Source organism: Macrobrachium nipponense, chromosome 39, assembly GCF_015104395.2.
Source record: "Macrobrachium nipponense isolate FS-2020 chromosome 39, ASM1510439v2, whole genome shotgun sequence".
Lineage (NCBI taxonomy): Eukaryota > Metazoa > Arthropoda > Malacostraca > Decapoda > Palaemonidae > Macrobrachium > Macrobrachium nipponense.
The window spans coordinates 51,889,181-51,902,611 of record NC_061099.1 but is presented as its reverse complement, the minus strand read 5'-3'; the positions used below and the strand labels follow the sequence as shown (position 1 = coordinate 51,902,611).

The 13,431-nt window shown below is 38.8% G+C and overlaps 1 protein-coding gene and 1 long non-coding RNA gene across 3 annotated transcripts in view; one reads left to right on the top strand and one right to left on the bottom strand.

The window, feature by feature from the left end:
* The window catches only part of LOC135210346 (probable histone deacetylase 1-B), a 313,625-nt gene that overhangs the window by 40,124 nt on the left and 260,070 nt on the right, over positions 1 to 13,431 (top strand). The gene's annotated exons all lie outside the window — the stretch shown is intronic.
* LOC135210344 (uncharacterized) overlaps positions 1 to 13,431 on the bottom strand; it is a 91,934-nt gene that overhangs the window by 6,460 nt on the left and 72,043 nt on the right. Inside the window, exons 3-4 of one of the 2 annotated variants that reach the window (XR_010313506.1) lie at positions 11,955 to 12,062; positions 11,378 to 11,483 (exon numbers count right to left, since the gene is read on the bottom strand). This is a non-coding gene — a long non-coding RNA (uncharacterized LOC135210344). Of the gene's footprint in view, positions 1 to 11,377; positions 11,484 to 11,954; positions 12,063 to 13,431 lie in introns of those variants that run through there. The other variant, XR_010313503.1, reaches the window with a different exon arrangement.

Here is a 13,431-nt window from a genome sequence, read left to right as displayed (position 1 = left end):
TCCAAAGCGTCCTGCTTCGCTCGAAAAGCGTCCTGCTCACGACTTGGCACCGGCGAGCGTCCTGTGATGCAGTCCTCAAAAGCGTCGTTAATGACCCGAAGCGTCCGTTCGCACGCCGAAAGCGTCCTGACGAGTCCTTTCAAAGGTCTTGAAGAGAGCCTCAAAAGCGTCCTGTCTATCACGCCGAGCGTCCTGCCGAGCGTCCTCAACCGCTACTTGCCGAGAGCGCAAAGCGTCCTGCTTCGAGCGCCGAGCGTCCTGACGAGCGTCCTCTCCTGAGCGAGTAAAAGATCTGCTAGGAGAGCGAGAACGTTGACGATCCGGAGGCGGAGAGAGAGACGAGCGAGCTGAGAGAGAATGAGGCCGCTTCGTCCTCTTGACGGGCAGCCGAACGTCCTTCCTACGCCTAGACTCGACTGCTGCTGGGCAAGTCCTCTGAGCCATCAGCGACGTAATCTGGTCCTGAAGGGACACAAGGATATCCTTCGTAGGTGACGAAGGAGCAAAAGAAGGGGCAGGACTGAGACTGCGAGAAGGCGAGGGGCGAGGGGACGCCTCCTTCCTTCTAGCAGGTACAGCTATCTGCCTCTCAGGTGAACACGCCTGTGCGTGGACACTAACGTCCTCATCGGTAGAACGCCTTCCTCTCTTCTGGGGAGGAAAGGCGTCATAACGCGTCCTCTGACGAAAGGAAAGGAGGGACATAGGACGTGAAGCGTCCTCAAAGCGAAAAGTCCTTTTCAGCGGACGCGAGTCTCTCCGAGCGCTCCACCCCTTGCGCGGGGAGGACGCTTCGGAGGACGAAAAGCAATCTTTAAGGATACGCGCTCGTGCGCGCTCCTTGGCAGCCTGGGATTTAGCAACAAGGCCTGCCGAAGGGACGCCAGATCGGTGGGGAGCCCCCGTAACCCTCCTGCGGCTTTCGACATACCCACTCCCTGAGTCCTGGGAGTCCGATAGAGGTCTAGGCCTAGAGGCATTATGGGGCCGATCTGACGCCCCCTCCACAACACTAGGGGCACTGACACAAACTTTCACTGGGCCGGTTTCTAGGGCCAACACTTTAGATTCGAGAGCACGAATAGACTCTAGAATCAGAGAAAGGGTGTTACCTTCTCCAGACACAGCACTGGGGCCCGAAGGCAACAACACAGGATTAGGTTGGGCAAAATCTACTGGTGTTAGAGGAGGAGAAATGTTACTATCCTTACCTTTAGTAGAGCTGCCCTTAGAGGAAGACCTCCTGACTCTATCGCGCTCTAATTTACGCCGATAGGTCTCATACATCCTCCATTTATACATCATCCAAATCCTTACATTCATTGCACCGATCATCAGCCACGCAAACATGCCCCTGCAATCCATACAAACTGTGTGAGGATCAACTGAAGGTTTAAGAAGCCTCACCTTACATTCACTCCTCACACACACTCTGAAACTTCCCGAACTTGATCCAGACATACTGAATCTAGAAAAGCCAATCCAAAATCAAAAACCAATCCACTATTCCGCGTGCCAATCCAACAATCCAGAAGTCGATACCAAAAGTCAATCCAGATAATATTATGCGAGATAATGAAAAAATCCTAGACGGAGGTACTGTAAACAGATGTTTGCAGCACCGGCGACAGAAAAAATATGAATAGAAAATGGGAATGGTTCCTGATATCCGCCGCCCAGCGGCGGGGAATGGGCTACTACCACCTGGCCGCCCCACTACGTGTGCCGCGAATTTTGAAATTCGTCGGACGTCAGAAATACAGATATATATATATCTGTCAGGTAAGTTTCATGAACAAAATCATATTTTAAAATAATTGCATTCCATAAAACTCATAAAGGGACTATCTATCTTCATGTACATTTAGCCAAAAATTCTGCTACATTAGTGCACACGCGATAAAGAAATATCATCCATTACCTGGCCACATGGAGTTGCCAATTCTCTACTGGTTTATAAACATTTTGAATAAATTCAAATTGGAAATTAGAATGTAAGACCCATAATCAAACAGAACAGCTGAAACAGACAGAAATGAATTCAAGGGAAATGGGCTTGATTAATTTATGAAAATTAGGCCATAAAGCCAAGCACTGAGGCACCTGCAGCTATTCAGTGCCTAAGACTGTGAAAAGGGAGAGTTGGAGTGTTGGACAAAAAGACTCGGGAACAAAAGCAGAAATAGCAGTAAAATGTAGTGCCCTACCCTTACATGGGCCTCAACATCTGCTGTTGGTGAATCACAGTGCACATAAATTGGGAAAGGAAAGAACAGATGAGGGTTATGTGTAATCTGAGAATTGTTAGGGATGAAAGTATGAGCTTGACAACAAATAGGAAAAAAGGCACTGCCTGGCTGTGGGAGCAGTATATTAGTGTTTCAAGATTTTAAACCGGTGTAATATGAGTATTATACCAAGTTGTTCATCAACAAATATACTCCTCCTGAAATTACAAGAATTTTATAATTATACTCTGCCTGAATTTACAATATAATTATACTCTGCCTGAAATTACAAGAATTTTATAATTAACTAACGAATCTTATAGATGAAATACAAGAGATACAAGAATTTTCTTGGTGTTCAGAATGTAGTTGTGGTAGGAACAATGAAGTTATGGCAGATGTTATGGGCAAGGAAGGCCTGGGAGACTGCATCCTCAACTTTCGGCGATTTGATCTTACAGCACTTTTTCAGTACCGTTAACGGTGAAAAATTGACTTATGGCTGAAACAGATCCCAACCATAAGTCGACGACGTACTGTAATTGGAGTTACCCTAGCAATAACATGATATTCATGGTACAATTGGGCATCTCAAGAATAGCAGTAGTTATAAAAACTAATTAAGTCACATGACCACTATGGGAGAGGAAAAATGAACAAAGGAATGCTAGGGAGTTACATAGGAACATGTGTCAACAATAATCACAATCTTCTCACTGCCACCCTGAAGCTAATGTTTAATGCCCAAACACAAAGATAGCTGAACAAAATATATCTTATGACTAACATCAAGAAGCTTTTACATTTGAATTTCAAACTAGATTTATGGTTATATAAACCAAATATGAGAAGGTACAGACAATCAATGAGGCTGAATAACACCAAGAATGGCACTGAAGTTTGGGTACCCCACAGAATTACTGATGAAATATCAACTCTAGGATAAGCAGAGTAATGCAATAAAACATTTATGAGAGATTGTTACTGTTACTAAGAGATAGGTGCAGTAAAATTTGATATAGATGATGAAGACAACTTAAATATACTAATGAAAGATTTGAGTTTTTGGAGTACTATTATCAGCATTAAAGAAATCAAGACGTAAAGCACCTGGCTGGCTGAAGACGATTTTGTCTGCAAATGATATGAGACCTAAATTTACTAGAATGAAATCACAACTTTTGAAAATATCAGTAATAAGGAAACTTGGAAGACAGATAGCACGGGTGGGTAATGATGGATTCCACCAATGACTTTTTCTGAAAATTAAACTAAATCTGTAAACTAACTAGTATAATGTTTTGCAGCATATGGATTGAGAAAATGACCAATGGCTGGGCAAACAGCTGTTTGAACACATTGCCCATGCTTTTGTAAATGGTGAAAATTGCCTCATTTCAAATATATTCCCACCCACTCATCTTTTTAGTAAGGGACTTGCCTTTACTCCAAGTGATTGTTTGTTTGTTTGTTTGTATGGTGCTTTTACGTTGCATGCAACCAGTGGTTATTCAGCAACGGGACCAACGGCTTTACGTGACTTCCGAACCACGTCAAGAGTGAACTTCTATCACCAGAATTTACTCAAAGTGATGGTGGGTGTTACTATACCATAGATGCAGTAAAATAGATGACTTATTTGTGGTACGAGTTGCAAATAACTAACGTATATAGCCCATTTGGTTTTAGCATGTTGTACCACCGCTGTGTCAAGTCCATTCTCAAGCCACTGGTGGTGGGCTATTTGCAGCTGTTAAATATTTTTTATTTTACTTTCTCAACCTTTACAGTTAATATTATAAAAAATTATGATTATTTAGTCAATTTAATTTTTTAACGTTCCATTTTCTTTTTGTATATCTGCAACAAATATGAATGAATGAATGATTTATAGACTTTGCACACACACATACAGCCAAGCACCTCGGGCAACTAAGGCCATTCAGCACTGAAACGGAATGCCAACATTGCACAGCATAAGGTGCACTGACAGCACTAACCCCCCTATAGGGCCATGCACCTATGGATAAGTTTAATCTTATGGGAAGCAAAATGCTACAGACATATCCTCCGAAAAATTTTTTATTACGAGTTGCCCTGAAGTTCTGAGTTTCTTCATTTTTCAGTAAGTTCTATGTACCATGTTTACGTATTTGCTGTTTACTGCAACTCAGATATCGACGATTCTATACATGATATCTCTTGGAAAGAATTAGTATGGCTCAGTCACTGTATAAAAGCTTCATTCATTAATTGGGGAGACTACAGAAAAACACTGCAAGTGGCTACATTAAATTAAAATTCCACAGATTAACATGGCCAGTCTGAGGAACTGCGCCGCCCACCCCACCCAACCATTTCTGGCAATAGATTATATGTTCCAGCTATATTGTCAAGTCCAAGGTCTGCAAATATAAAGGAATTTCTGATCATTGCACCACTGAAAAAATGGTCTGGCTGAAATCTACAGCCAATTGGGATCGCATTACTGAAGCTATCAGGCACTTAATAATTCATATGCTACAGCAGATCCTGATCCCAAGAAGCAGTTAAATTTAATGCTGATGGCCATTTTAATTAGGCATGTCCCTAGAAATGTCATCAAATTCAGGAAAAATGACCAGCCACAGTTTGATGATATATGTAGACAAACTTGCCATGAAAAAACAGACCAAATTCAACAATAGAAACAAAATCATTTTTGTTGATTTTTGCCATGCTGCCATACAGCCTAGAAAAATTGCAATAATTCCTTAAAGATGACACTAAACGGAATTACTACATACTTTTACTCATCCCAGAAGGGCTCATACTAAACAGAGCAGAAGCTCCTAAGGCAGCAGTGTTCAGTAGAGCTATGCTCAAAACTGATGCTACATGACTGCATAAGATTTAGTTAAAAATTCATTAACTGGCAACCTAATATGATCTATATTTATCTGTTATTTCTATGCAAAAACACAATTATTGTACACAATTAGGTCATAATATGTTTCATAAGTGAAATCTGTCATTCATTTCAAAACTAAGAAAAATCACGAATAAAGAAATTACAGAAAAACTGTATCAAACGATTTCAAAACTTTCATTCGCCCATAGCTGATGCATTTGACAAAAATAAGTCATCATCAAACCTCAGTTAAAAAAAAAAAAAAAAAAAAAAAATTCATCATAACACTAACACAGCTTCCAATGCATCCATAAAGTTTGCAATACATAGTCCTATTTGATTGTTTTTACTCCTCAAAACTGAAAAGATGTACATACGTATAAGTATAAAAATAGATCCACGATATCAATGGGTGAGTTGAGTATGTGTGATGCAACCACGAGAGTAGCAGTGCAATGAACCACCTGGTATAACATAGGTCTACAATGATTAGCAACAATGAAATTTTATTGAAACCAATAAATTTATATCTCTTAGAGGAATATTTGGATTTTCATAAAAATAAAATGATTCAAGTTATATTTCCTTATCACTAAAAAAATCATATATGGCTGTAAGTTAGTAAAAATGACAAATTTTTAATCAATTTGTATTTTTCATAGCTAAAAAACCTTACATCTTATCAGTAGGATAATCTTTTAGCATCGGCTGGAAATCAATTACAACAATAAAAGATTGTAAAGCAAGGAATCTGTGGCATAAGGTAACTCATGCATATTTCAGGTGGAGGCTGATCACCGACCAGGCTTGGTACCTTGTGATGCATCAAGTCTTTCTTTGACTGCCTTGAAGGGTAATTGCTTTTGCACTCTTCTAAAGCCAGTTCCTTTGTTAGCCCATGTTTTCCTTGTGCTTTCAGTGCGCGCGCGCCTGACTGTTCATCATGGAGTCCTCCAAGAGTTCTAGGACCCATGAACGAATGTGTCTGGGCCTTCAGGGATTTCTTCCATTACAGACCCCCATACCACTTGCAGTAGGTGCCGTTCCAATTTTTGTACTGTCACTAACCCGTGTCCGGAGTGTTGTTCCTGGCCTGTGTTGCAGTGAAAGGCTTTCTACAAGAAGGAGGAGTACCATAGACTATCTACTTGTCCTTGGGATTATTCTTCGTTGAAGCCAAGATTTGTTCCTAGGCCTAGGTGTCTTAGAGCTCTTTACAGATTTTACACTTAGCATTCACATCTTTATATTAACCATTTCTGGCCAGAAAATATATGAAGTTATCTACACATTCTTGCACATCAAGTCACCATATGAATGAATAAATTGTACTTAAATAAAAAAATGAACATTAGGACTGCTAAGAAAATATTTTAAGCCAGTTAAAAAAACAAATACGTATTCCATTGGCCTTCACATTAATACTAAACCATTGGCCTTCACATTAATACAAAAAGATTTTTATCAATAGCCATCTTCTCCACATAATTTATTTCATCATCTTTTACTCCTCAAAGAACAGGTAACCTCCACAAATAAATTCTTTAGTAACAGAGATTACATCTCAGAAGGCTTAGATTATCTTTTTGGGCCTATAAATCATTTTGCAACAGCCAAAAATTTCAATCATTCAAAGAAAATTGTTGCAACTCACATTCCTCTTTTGAAAATATCGTTAAATGTTATGACTGATGAGATTAGCTAGTTACAATGCTGCAGTGGTAGTTACGTTGACCAGCCAGAGGAGCGTGCTAAGACGCGCTGTGTCATTGACTGCATTGCAAACCTTATCACGCAGTGCTTTGTGATAAGCAATGTAAAGAACAAATTAAAAAAAAATTAAATTTGTTCAATTCACACAATACAAAATATACCAATGCATAAAAGGGATTATATCTATATAACACTACCAGTTGGTCCCGTATTCGCGGGGAATGTGTACCAGACCCCCCCTTGAATATAGAACCCACGAATAGTTGGAACCTCTATAAGAATGCTTAAAACCTCCTATTTTGTTAGTTAAAACTCATGAAAAATCCACTAGAAATTTCCATACCTGGTTCTTTTAATAGTTTTATCACAAAAAGTGAATTTTATGATGAAAAATATATATATAAAAAAAAAAACCATGAACTTGTGAATATTTCTCAAAGAAACATACTGCGAATAGGGGCAAATTTTCCCGCGAATAATGCGGGGAAATGTTCCAGAGAAATCTGTATAATGTGTGCGTCTGCAAATCTGGAGAACGCGAATACGGGGGTCCAGTGTGTAAGGAAATTATTGTTGGCTTTTATTTCATAAACTTGTTGACATGTATAACATTGGAGAAAAAAAGAAAAGAAAAGAAAAAAAAAAGTTTAACACTACTTGGCACTGTTACAAAGAGTCAAGAGATTCTGGATGATACAAGAACGATGTTGCAGCCATCTAAGAACTTCTAAATAACAACTCTGCATGGACTACAAGGAACGGTCCCACACATGTGAAAGCCACTAGGGATTGAGGGGTCAAGTGTATTTTGCCACGTTTAATACTAGACCCTGGAGGGTTAATTACAGTTGATAAAAAAAATAACAGAAAATTCTTAATAGGGTAAACGACCAGGCCGCAACATAGTGGCTCACGGGTAAACCACCTTTTCACTCATATTTAACTGGTAAAACAACAATTCAATTAAATCTTTAAACATATTATTCACAAGATCAAAGTTTCATAACAAAATGAGATACGTATCAGAAACCGCTTTACGAACTAAAATAAGCATGTGAAATCTTTGTAAAATATGTGTTCAAGGTAGTTTTGAATCCAATATGGCATCGCTTCAGGATGTGAGCCACTCATCAATCACAGATCAGCCACTTCCATCCTGGCCTTAGCAGCACTCACTTGAACAATATTTGCGTGTGCAAGTAACCTTTATTGACATTACTCAAGATTGTACTAGTTGTAATCAGCACAATAAAAAATTTTGTTTCATACATACTAATGAAAGTCTAAGACATCTCATTCCCAGGGTCATGTTTTAAACTAAAATCTTTTCTATCTTGTAATCAGTGGTTTATCCTTACTGACACCACAACTGAAACTCCACAGTGCCTATTTGATCGTAATTATATACATTTTGTTCTTAATTCACTCCAAATTTCACTTTAAATATGCAAGTTTGTTTACAGTGAAACCATGCTGGGAACAATTTTTCAGCCTATTGTACATCTGGCCACCAAAAACTTCAGCGAGCAGACAACACATTAGTGAATTGTTTATGACAAAAATTTTGCACTTTGTTGCTAACACTTTTCATTGATTTAAGTCCATATTATTTTGACTTTTTCTTTTAATTCTTAATAATTATGACTGAAATAAATGTACCCTTTGATGGTTGCATGTTAAGAATGGCAAATAGAAACATTGTTGCCAATTTAGCGGAGATTTCACAAAAGGCCGAATGCAATGAAGATACAATTGCTCTATTACAAATAGTTAACACTAAATTCACTTATTTCCAGTTTTGTGTACTTATCACGAGTCTGGAGTGTAAACCCATACCAATTGACAACAGTGATTAAATTGAAACTTCACTGGACCTAGGTATGTACTAGATATCTATCTAGTGGACTGGCACCCCAGAAAATTTGTTAGGTTTCCCCCAGCCACATCTCAAGTGTCATCATTTACCTTGTGTAAGAAAAGTATACCAGCATCTATGGGTGTAAATTTTTTTGCAGATTTATCACAGGAAATGGGCAGTTTGTTTCCACAAGTGACTCAGCAAACATCTAGATGTCAACTTTAATATTACTTGGTTTGTCCTACAAGCTGCTACTCACAATGCCTGTGTCACAAGTGGCCTGTGAACGATCATTTTCATCTCTGAAACTGATTAAGAATAGTCTTAAAAGCACCATGAGACAAGAACATCTTAAAGCTTTTATGCTGCAGTCAGTGGAAAAAGACGTCCTGGCAAACCTCAACAATGGAAAGATAGTTGATGCAGTAGCTAACACCAGCAAAGAGCTTCACAGGCTTCTGGCTTTGTAACAAATTTTGAAACAAATTTTGTATAAAATTTTGCGTATGGTTGAAGGACTGTGCTTACTTAGTCATATTTATTGGGGGAATAAGACGAAACCATCTTGTGCTATCCCCACCTTTTATGACTGTCATACTATTTTGTTATATCCATATACTATTGTACTTGTCATACCTAGATTTGAATGTGATTATTTTTGCACTGTGAAAACATAGGCTGCCCATATACAGATTACTGTACTTATCATAATTGGATTTGAATAGGATTATTCTTGTGATATGCTACACTTACGTATACCCATATTTGAATAAACACTTGTGATATGCTACACTTACGTATACCCATATTTGAATAAACACCTCTGAAACTCTCATATGCCATGTTAGTATCATTCTTTATTATCTTTTAAAATAGTTTCTATGCAGTAATATATATATCTGAGACTGAGAGCACGAATTTTCACATTTCCAGTCTAGATTAGTATACTCTCCAAATTCAGCTTTTTCTGAAAAGCTTTTATTTATTTATCTTTTTCAACAGTTTAATTACTATACATATTATCTAAAACAGACAATTATGTCTCTATATAGACATCAAAATACCCCTAAATTGCTTAACTCGCTTCACCAGTCACCCACTTTTACGAGGCTGCTCTCGGTGAAAAATGCCCAAACTGGTTTAACATCCCAGTCTGCCCCAGAGAGTAGCTGGGCAAAGTTTTGTAAGCAGAGTAAAGGGTCAACCATAAATATGCACACTCATGCAAATCTTCACCAGGATATACGTAAGTTTAGGACGCCGTGAACATTTGAGGCCATTTCCCCACCCAAAAACCCTGATTCCCACAAGGGTTTGCCTTTACCATTTGATGTTTTTCCTATGCTTTTTTTTCTTTTTACTAGGCCTACTAATACAAATTCTATATAGGCCTACTAGTACACATTCTATATAGCAAGTATTACGTGCTTGAATTCAAACACACCACTGCAGTTAACGTGGATTTTTAATTGCATTTTTTTTCCCCTTGAAAATCAGCAACCACGGATATTCACTAGCTCCAAAAACTATGCCATTATTTTGTAATTTAGGAGAAAACTCCTACTTTGAGGTGCATAGAGGTATCAGTGCACTGCATGGGTGGGCCACAACTCTTGACTGATACTCATGGTAGGTCATGGCAGCAAATTCAAGTACTTTTTCGGCAAGTGTCCACATTCTGGGAGAGGTGGCTCACCATTCCTGATTAAATGGGAACAGGCTTATTCGGACCTTGGCTGATTTGGACCATCTACTGGCTCATTTGGACCTTTATCCAGGCTTCTTCAGACCTTCATATGATTGGCTGATTTTTCTATGCAGTTTTACCTCCTGAACAAGAATTTCAAGTAATATTTATTCGGACGACTGTAATTCAACCCCAAGGGCTCGTACTAATCACGGCGAAATACATTTGACGCCCCAATTCCTGGTGGCTTTCGTATTTGCGGGGACGAACGATGCGGAATGCTTATATAGAAATACCCATTGCTATAATATAAAATTATTTGTATGGGTCCGAATCAGCCCAGCAAATGGTCCGAATCAGCCAAGATTAAGGTCTGAATCTGGTCCGAATCAGCCAAGGTCCGAATAAGCCTGCATCCGATTAGATTAACCCTTAGATCTTCCACAAACTCCTTTACAATTACCCTGACTTGGCCTAACCATAATGAAGCAATATATTGTCCAGGCCTAGGGCACATGACCGAGCGGCAAAATAGCCACCGCCTCTCTCGGAATGCGGCCACTTCCCAAAAAGCATGTGAATTATGCCATTATTTCGGAATTTAGGAGAAGACACTTCTAGAGAAGCATAGAGGCCTCGATGCGCTGCATGGATAGGCCACACACTCTCGACTGACACTCATGGCAGCAAATTCAAGAACTTTTTCGGGAAGGTGGTCACATTCTGGGATTGGTGGCTGCTTTGTCACCTCTTGGTCATTAACCCTATTCAACCAAAACCACTTTACAATGACTTACCACAAGATATATTATTATAAAAAGAAAAATCAAGAGTTACTGTATACTACGCTAATCTCAGAATACCCGTTTTCATAGAATTTGGGGGCGGTGGGGGGCGCCAATTCGACAAAATGAGGTTAAGGGAAAGCTGGGTTAGGGTGCATTGGCCTATGACCGGGTGACTAATCCATTCCTCTCATATCCCAAGGTCTCAAATGGCTCCCGAGGGATGATAAATTCTAGCAGGACTTCATTAGGCCAGACATTGCATCCAAGAGAATGACTGGGTGGCGTACACACGTTGGTCAGCGGCCTAGGCCAACCGTACCTTAACAATGTAGAAAATTACGTAAAATAAACCATAGGCCACAAACAACGAACAAGATCGACATGCTTCCATAAACTAAGTTATGGTTAATATCTTTATAAAGAAGCATTTAGAAAGAGGAAAACAATTGCTCAAAACTTCATTCGAACATGTTCGGCCTCTAAAACTACGGTACAGTCTAACTTTCGATGCAACCCGTAATAAACTTTGAATACAGAAAAAAAAAAATTCTTGTAATCTCTTCGTTTTGGTAAGGAATAACATAGCTACATTACATGGAGGTAACTAAGAACATAATTCAACTGACAGCATAATCTGCGTTGATTCCAATAAATAAAAGCAACGCAATGTTTCTCTCGATTGTTTGGTCTAAAGCACTCGTCAGGGGGAGCAAACCGAAACAATTAAAACAATTTTAATAATATTTCTTCTGGACTTCTTATGACGAAATAGACACAAGCGTATACTCACTGTCATAGTAATAGCAGACTTTCTTCCTACTGTGGGGTGTAGTCGACATTTTAACAAGTTAAATGCAGAGGACTTCACAAACACCGCTCTCCGCTTGGATCGGCCGACCTGAGGATGATGGGTAAGCTCGTCAACTAGTTGGTCTGGCTTAGCAGCTACTCAATGCCAATAGAAATACACTTAAAAATGAGTTTACCTCTTATTTTGTACCGTACTTTTCTACGGAATCAATTCTATATGTTTCAACCAACATTCATTCTAATAAACAAAATTCCAGACACTTATTTGTATGTACGTTACAAGAAATGGAGTAATTAGTCTCAGCTAAACAAAACTTCATCGACGCCGTGGCATCCATTCTCACTGGATGATTGTCTAACAGACAGTAAATCAATAATACATTAACAAATGTTTATTTATGGTTACTTGGTTTAATTTCTAGCTGTCACCAGTCACTGTTGTCAATCTTCCGAAAAAGTTTTTGCATTTTATTTGACCGCTCAAAAAATGCGACACGTTAATAAGGAGAAGGCAGACTGTTTTTTCTTCTTCTTCTTTGTTATCCAGAACTAGAAACATAAACTTTAAGTTAATTAGAGTTAGTTACACTCACGAAATTAATGTTTGTCGACGTTTCTCACCATGTTTTACCCTTGTGACATCACTGCAAGGAGCACCGTCTCAGAGACATATGGCATTCGAGTGGCCATGTTCCATCCACACAAAATAGGCATGTGCAAACATAAGCATTTACGAAATATACGTATACTAGGGACACACACACACGCATATATATATATATATATATATATATATATATATATATATATATATATAATATATATATATATATATATATATATATATATATATATATGTGTGTGTGTGTGTGTGTGTGTGTGTGTGTGTGCATTACCATAACAAATGAGTTAATACGAAAAATCTGTTGTCCAAGGACAGCATAAACGCTGATGGTTATTACACAAACACGGACACACGCACAGACACATTTCCAACAATTGTTTCATGATGCAGCTGAGCTTCTCCTACTGTTACACCTTTCAAAACTTCAGTCAATTTTTTTCCAGCGCTGAATGACATAGGTCCCAGGGCTTGGCCTTTGTCCCATATTTCAATATATTGCAATCCGCACACACACACACACACACACACACACACACACACACACACATATATATATATATATATATATATATATATATATATACATATACATATATTCTAATACCCTGGATCGTAGGGCAGAGGCACGGGCTAGTTAGTATCACAGGGGTACGTACTACTTTAATATTACTGCCCTATGAAGCGTTAGTGGTTTTGGATACGGTTATATTGCACCTCAAGACAGAGGATCAACTAGTAAAGAGTAACAGACCCCCAAATGAATGTAAATGTACACCTAAATGGCAGATGGGCCTCCTATTATGATGATACACTATTCACTCCCGTGGCATGC